At 45.1% G+C, this 7131-nt stretch overlaps 1 protein-coding gene across 8 annotated transcripts in view; it reads right to left on the bottom strand.

Moving 5' to 3' along the window:
* The window catches only part of LOC146009905 (zinc finger MYM-type protein 1-like), a 298717-nt gene that overhangs the window by 97484 nt on the left and 194102 nt on the right, over positions 1 to 7131 (bottom strand). For 3 of the 8 annotated variants that reach the window (XM_083150504.1, XM_083150508.1, XM_083150509.1), the window contains one exon: positions 4979 to 5971. The exons of 4 other annotated variants lie outside the window; for them this stretch is intronic. The gene's annotated coding sequence lies outside the window, so the exon portion shown is untranslated. Of the gene's footprint in view, positions 1 to 4978; positions 5972 to 7131 lie in introns of those variants that run through there. One more of the 8 variants, XM_083150505.1, reaches the window with a different exon arrangement.

Genomic DNA, 7131 nt, shown 5'->3' with positions numbered 1-7131 from the left:
TCAGAGGCCACCACACCATCCTAATCACCTAAGGGATAAATGAAGGTGCAAAAGCACCACCACAGGCTCCATGGCCAGGGTAAGGTCCAGAACTTGGGAGAAAAGGAGAAAATGTAATAGGGTCCAAATTGTAGGACTTGCACCTGGTTTTGACTTTTAATGATTGCCACGGGCATTCTCGGCCAGAGTTCTGTAAATCAGACCCATTACATTTACCCCCAAAAGTGCCAAACCACAGGTCAAGCCCAGATGATATGTAGAATGTCAACAATCTGTCCACAAATTGGGTCTCATTTCTTCGGAGCGAGGTAGACCCCTTTGACCAGCTTGATGGAAACCTCTATGTGGGCAATCTAAACCCCATGAGAAAAGTCCTATTCAAGTCTCTATCCTCCAAAGTAACCTAAAGGTCTCATTTCTACATACTTGAAATTACATCTGCTCAGAAATATCCAACAGAAGACATCACCTTTTGGATTGGTTGTGGTATGTCCCAGAGAAAGACAAGGTGGGAGCGACTGGAGCCCACCATTCATGAGGACAGAGACTTACTGGAAACTGTAGACATTTATCTGCAGGCTGAGCCCCTGATATCTATCCCACCTTCCATGGTACTCCTACGATTTTCCTGGCTAAACCCAACAAGGACGTCAGCGGGTATCATCCCATTGCCCTTTCCCGTTTCTCAATGTTGCCAATGTTTGGTCGGCATTTACCTGTTGGCTTACTTCTATTTATTTTATCCTTCCACAGGTGCTGATCATCTCATAGACAATGTATTAACAAAAGCCGACACAGGTGTTTGATTTTTTTTTTGGGTGTCAATGTCGACACCTGAACATGTGGGATCAAAAATAGTGTAGCACATACCCTCGCATTCATCGCTTCGCCCCTGATGCCACCGTTCCCAATCAGAGTTCACATGGATGGTAGAGTGTGAAAAAGTCCCCCCCAAAATTAGAAAAAATCATGAAAAACTCAAGTTGATCGGAACAATTAGCAAGGCGCTAGGCTGGTCCTTTAATGACATCAGTGCATCACTAATGGCGCCAGTCACGTCATCCTCATCACTGATATTGGTAATAATACACATCATGTGGTTTACAATGAGGGTTGGTACACAGTAAGAAAATAAAAACAGATTGTGTCCTCCTAGGAAACCAGCGTTGTGTGTCTGGTTACATCCTCCCCCAACCCTACCCCCCCCCCCCCCCCCCCATCCAATTGCTGTGGAGGGTTTTCACGAGCCCCACATTACCAAGAGTGTATGCTATTTGTGCAGCAGCAGTCCTTCCGTTAGTCCATACCAGACACAATAGGGTCTCTCGAATTTGTGCATTAATAATGCCTTACCAACCGACACACTGTCCCTACTTTCCCTACTGTCGGCAGGTACTCACCAATGCTTACCGTCAGCTCTGATACAGTCTACTGGCCAAAAAGAGGTCTCACGTCAACATCAGACAAATGATTATACTTGACAATATCTTTCACACACAACACACGGATTATGAGCGCCTGATCTCAGATTACCAGCTAAGGTTACCGTCTATACTGACATGGAATAATAAAGTCAGTCATTTTCCAGAAAAAAAAAAAATACATTTAATTTAAACTTTTAAACCATACTGTTTGAATTGCAAAAATAAATTTGGACTGCAAAGGGTTAAACCGGACTTTGCCAGTACAATAAGTCTCCTAGGGCTAACGTCCCTCTGTAGTATAAGTCGTTCCCAGTTCCTGACCTCCAACCACTGAAAGTTACCCATAATATTTACATGAGTGCTCCTATTCGGCGATTCAGCTAGAAGTTACCATCTGCACCAGTGTGCTGTCTGCCCCCTGCAGCTATACCAGAGTTTGTTCCAGTCTGCTGCATGCAGTCTCCTCACTCACACCGCTACTGAGTATTCATAGTATCTTACTATTGCAGATGCGTATTCACAGACTGATCGAGGTGGTTACATATTCCACCTACACCTGTGCATGGTTATTTAATTATAACATGGGGGGGGGGGGCGTACATTATTACACTAGAAGAAAAGTCCCAAACCAAAATTTCTCAACTCTTTGGGGTCAATTCAATTGATCGCAGTAAGATTAACTCCTGGTAGGAGCTGTTCAATTGGCCGTGGTGTTTTGTCAGAGAATTCTGGTTCTTGCGAATTAGCTGGGTGGTTAGTCGCCCGTACCGGATGCGGAAGGAAATAATCCTCTGGTCGGGAAACCAGCGCGCTCACCTGTATAGTCCTGGGACCTCCTTCCCGCTTCTTTTCATATCACGATTAATTGAATTGGCCCTTCTCGGACTACAGACTGATTTCTACAAAGAAAGCTGCTGGAGGCACACAGTGTCCGGACTTTAGGTTGACCACTATTGGGCGATATACATTAGGTCAACATGGCATACGGTCAACGTGAGTTTTTCACGATTTTTTGTTTTAACTTTTCCATACATACATAAAAACACATTAGTTTCCTACAATGCGTCATTTCTTTACAGGGCGGACATTGCTCTTGTAAATAAGTCTCTGAACCCTTTCTGATCATGAACCTACGGCTTCTGTTCTGACCTTTAACCCCCTCTTCCCTACTGTTTTTTTTGTTCCGTCCCTTTGAATTCGTCCTCGTTTTGCGTGCAAATAGAGGATACGTTTTCTTTCTGAGCGGCGCTGTAGTACCTTATCTTCATGTTCTGCTTACTGGAGTGCTGCGTCCGTGGAAGACACTCCCGCTGGCTCGCGGGTCTTGGAACGTTGTGTTGGAAGTCATGTTATGCAAAGCTGCATTATCTACGTTGGTCTGATTTGTGGATCTAATCCTTATTTTAAATCAAAATGTATTTTTTTATTAAAAAAAAAAAGTAAAAAAAAAATAGTTTATTTACTAATACCCCTTTTCACACAGAAAAGCAAAATTACTGGGTTAAACATTTCTACCCAGTAATTTGAGGTTCAGCGCAGGTTCTTTGTTTGAAAAGGTCAACCTAGGTCGTAAATCCCGGGTTAAATAAAAAAGCAGGGTTGGAGACCTGGGAGTTATGACCCGGGATGACCCTGTCACACAGAAGAATTCACCTGTCTTGAACAACAAATTACTGGGTAGAAATGTTTAACCTGGCAATTTGTGAAGAGGAGTCAGGCTGTGATCATTCAAATTCAGGCTACAATCCGGGATCTTGGGATATTCCTGTCTAAAGGGGTATGAGACGGGAGTTTTTTTGAAGATGAAATGGGCAACCAATCAGAATCTAGTTATCAATATAGAGCCTTCTAATAGATAGAATCTAATTGGTTGCCCATGGCAACATCCCATCTGAAATAGAACTCACATCTTAGTAAATAAACACCTACAGTATGTGTGTGAAACTTTAAGAGGTCTCAGTAAATCGGTTGCAGTATATTATAACTGCAATGTACAGGTCTACCGTCAAAAGCTCGCCAACTATTGGTCAAGGGTCAAAAGGTCAAGAGTCAAAAAGGCTGACATGGGTTTATCAAGGTTTTTTCGGGGTGTATAGGTTGACACGGATACCGTATTAGTGTACCGCGTCCACTCGCCATGCTTCGGGTACGGTGCCTCACTGCGCTTGGCACACTATTATTTATAATCTACATATGGATAGTGGTAGATGCTCAATTAGTTCAGTAATACCACTCAGGTGCATGCAAGGGAGGGGTTAATACTGAGAGTTCCCCCAGCACACTGAGTGGGATTAGTAACCAATCTTTAACACTACTTGATAATAGAATTCAGAGATATTGGTTACATATACCTGTGCAGGTGTATGCTATGCCCCCAAACCGCGTCAAGGCTTCTCTGTATATTGGGGGTCCCTAGCGGCACGCCAGTGAGATACTAAGTGTTAATAAATATTAGTGGTAAGGAGCCGAAGCTATGGAGAAAGAAAGAGAGAGAGAGAGAGAGAGAGAGAGAGAGAGAGAGAGAGAGAGAGAGAGAGAGAGAGAGAGAAAGAGAGAGTAAAATGAAATGTAATTAAAATATTAAAGAAATAGTGTTAGTGAGGAAAATAAAAAAAAAGTGTTAATAGAATGTAAGGGCATGCCGCACTAAAGCCACCCAGCCCATCCAGTCCAGGAGCACCGCACCCCACACCACCGTTACCTTAAATTGGGTCTACGATTAACCAGCAAGGAGCCACATGATAATGGCTCCTTACTTGATATATCCAAACTAAGAGCTACCTACTTGGAGCAACCCCAGACTACTCCATGTGGCATATCAGGACCTGCATCTCCTCCTAATATGGGCTCCCTTCTGCCTCTAACAACATACATACAGATAGTGGTAGATGCTCAAATTAGTTCAGTAATACCACTCAGGTGCAGTCTGGGGTTGCTCCATATGTATATTGGGGGTCCCTAGATATAGCGCTAGGGACCCCCAATATACAGAGAAGCCTTGATGCGGCTTGGGGGCATATCATACACCTGCGCAGGTATATGTAACCAATATCTCTGAATTCTATTATTATGTAGTGTTCAAGATTGGTTACTAATACCACTCAGTGTGCTGGCGGAACCAATGTCTTGTTTTACTTACTCATTATTTATAATCTCCCTCTATGCCCATTTGGATGGTAAAGTATGAAAAAGTCGGGTTTACAAAAAAAATCATGAAAAACTCATGTGTACCGTTTTCATTTTGATGTTTTTACTATCAGCCAATAGTTGGCGACATTCTCACTGTGGCCCTAGACACTGTAGATCAGGGGTAGCCAACTCCAGTCCTCGAGAGCTACCAACAGTTCACGGTTTCCAGCTCACCTCACAGGTGCACAGATTACTGACTGACACATTATAAATGATCCACAGGTGGAGCTAATTACTTAACTTGTGATTCTGTGAGGAGACCTGGAAAACATTACTGTTGGTAGCTCTCGAGGACTGGAGTTGGCTACCCCAGCTGTTGATCTAATGACTGCATACCCCATAAATCAGTGATGCCAATACATTCTGTGAATATATGTTTACACCATTTTTTATTATTATTTACATTATAAAACATATTTTACAGTAAATGTTACAGTATGTGTGAAACACTATTAGTCTATCAAATCATGGTAATAGGGTTTATTATTTCCCGAGGACATTTTCTGAATGTAGAACAAAGGTTGTGTTCTGCGTAAAACATTTCTCACACATTTAGAACATGGAAATGTTTTCCAACCTGTGATGTTTAACAAAGCATGAACAATGTAAAAAACATCCCACATATTCAGAACAGGGGAACATCTTAGAACCTGTAGAGCTTGTTCTAGAATACCCCTTTCACACCAGAAAATGCAGGGCCTTACCCGAGAATACAGTCCCCGGATCATGCAGTGACATTCCCGAGTTGACACTTTCACACCAGCCTAGTCCCTGCATTTTCTGGTGTGAGGGGGAACCAGGCAGCTCTGTGTCCCCAGCATTCAGGCAGAGGGAGGGGGCACCAGGCAGCTCCGTCCCCAGCAGTCCCCCCAGCAGCAGGAGAGGGGGGGGGGGGGGGCACGACCGGCTGCTCTATCCCCAACAGTCCCCCAGCGATGGGCAGTGGCTGGAAGGTGAGGGGCATCTGGCATTCAAGCCAGGAACCAGGGAGTAGCTTTCACACCAGCCAGCAACCAGTGAAGGTCCCGGGAGCAACCCAGGGTTGAAATCCTGGCACCTTGATCCCGGGATTTTCGGCCAGGGAGCCTTTCACATCAGCGCTAGTGCTGGGTTGTTTCCGTGGCCAACCCGGGAATTTTAGCTGGTGTGAAAGGGGTATAAGTAACATCATCTAACTTATCAGCAGAACAATCTTTGATTAGATGGAGCAGGTGACGTATCTCCACTGTCCAGCACTGGATGTATAGTTCGTGTAATAGGGTTTTCTCCTGGAGAATCTTGTACGATATCTTTTACTTTATATTCTGAAGACACAAGGAGACGTCCCTCCGCGGTGTTCCTGCTTCTGCATCCATCTGCTGGGGATAAAATACAGATTTAGAAATATTTTTTTCTGTTTTCAGTAACAGAGAATGCTATGGATGAATGCGCTTAGCCTGTGAGGTCCCATTGGGCTTAACCTGCAAAAGGCACAAGCCATGAAGTTCTAACTAGTGTTCTGTCCGTCCAACAGCTATCACCAGACAATAAGCCCCACCAGACCTCAACAGCTACACAAATGTTGGCATTCAAGCTGGTTCTGTGCAGGGATTCTAGGAGTATAATAGGGGCTGATGGCTCCTGATGTATTAGATACACCAGAGAGTGCGGGGAGGAGACTGGTCAGATCTCTGGTAACACACAGTGACATGATGTGAGGGGGAAAGCAGGAGTATAATAGGGGCTGATGGCTCCTGATGTATGAGATACACCAGATAGTGCAGGGAGGAGACTGGTCAGATCTCTGGGCTGGTAACACACAGTGACATGATGTGGGGAGAGCAGGAGTATAATAGGGGCTGATGGCTCCTGATGTATGAGATACACCAGAGAGTGCAGGGAGGAGACTGGTCAGATCTCTGGGCTGGTAACACACAGTGACATGATGTGAGGGGGAGAGCAGGAGTATAATAGGGGCGGATGGCTCCTGATGTATGAGATACACCAGAGAGTGCGGGGAGGAGACTGGTCAGATCTCTGGGCTGGTAACACACAGTGACATGATGTGGGGAGAGCAGGAGTATAATAGGGGCTGATGGCTCCTGATGTATGAGATACACCAGAGAGTGCAGGGAGGAGACTGGTCAGATCTCTGGGCTGGTAACACACAGTGACATGATGTGAGGGGGAGAGCAGGAGTATAATAGGGGCGGATGGCTCCTGATGTATGAGATACACCAGAGAGTGTGGGGAGGAGACTGGTCAGATCTCTGGGCTGGTAACACACAGTGACATGATGTGGGGAGAGCAGGAGTATAATAGGGGCTGATGGCTCCTGATGTATGAGATACACCAGAGAGTGCAGGGAGGAGACTGGTCAGATCTCTGGGCTGGTAACACACAGTGACATGATGTGAGGGGGAGAGCAGGAGTATAATAGGGGCGGATGGCTCCTGATGTATGAGATACACCAGAGAGTGCGGGGAGGAGACTGGTCAGATCTCTAGGCTGGTAACACAAAGTGACATGATGTGAGGGG

This window comes from Crinia signifera, chromosome 6 (assembly GCF_055691185.1).
Source record: "Crinia signifera chromosome 6, ASM5569118v1, whole genome shotgun sequence".
Lineage (NCBI taxonomy): Eukaryota > Metazoa > Chordata > Amphibia > Anura > Myobatrachidae > Crinia > Crinia signifera.
This window is presented reverse-complemented; position numbering and strand designations above follow the sequence as displayed.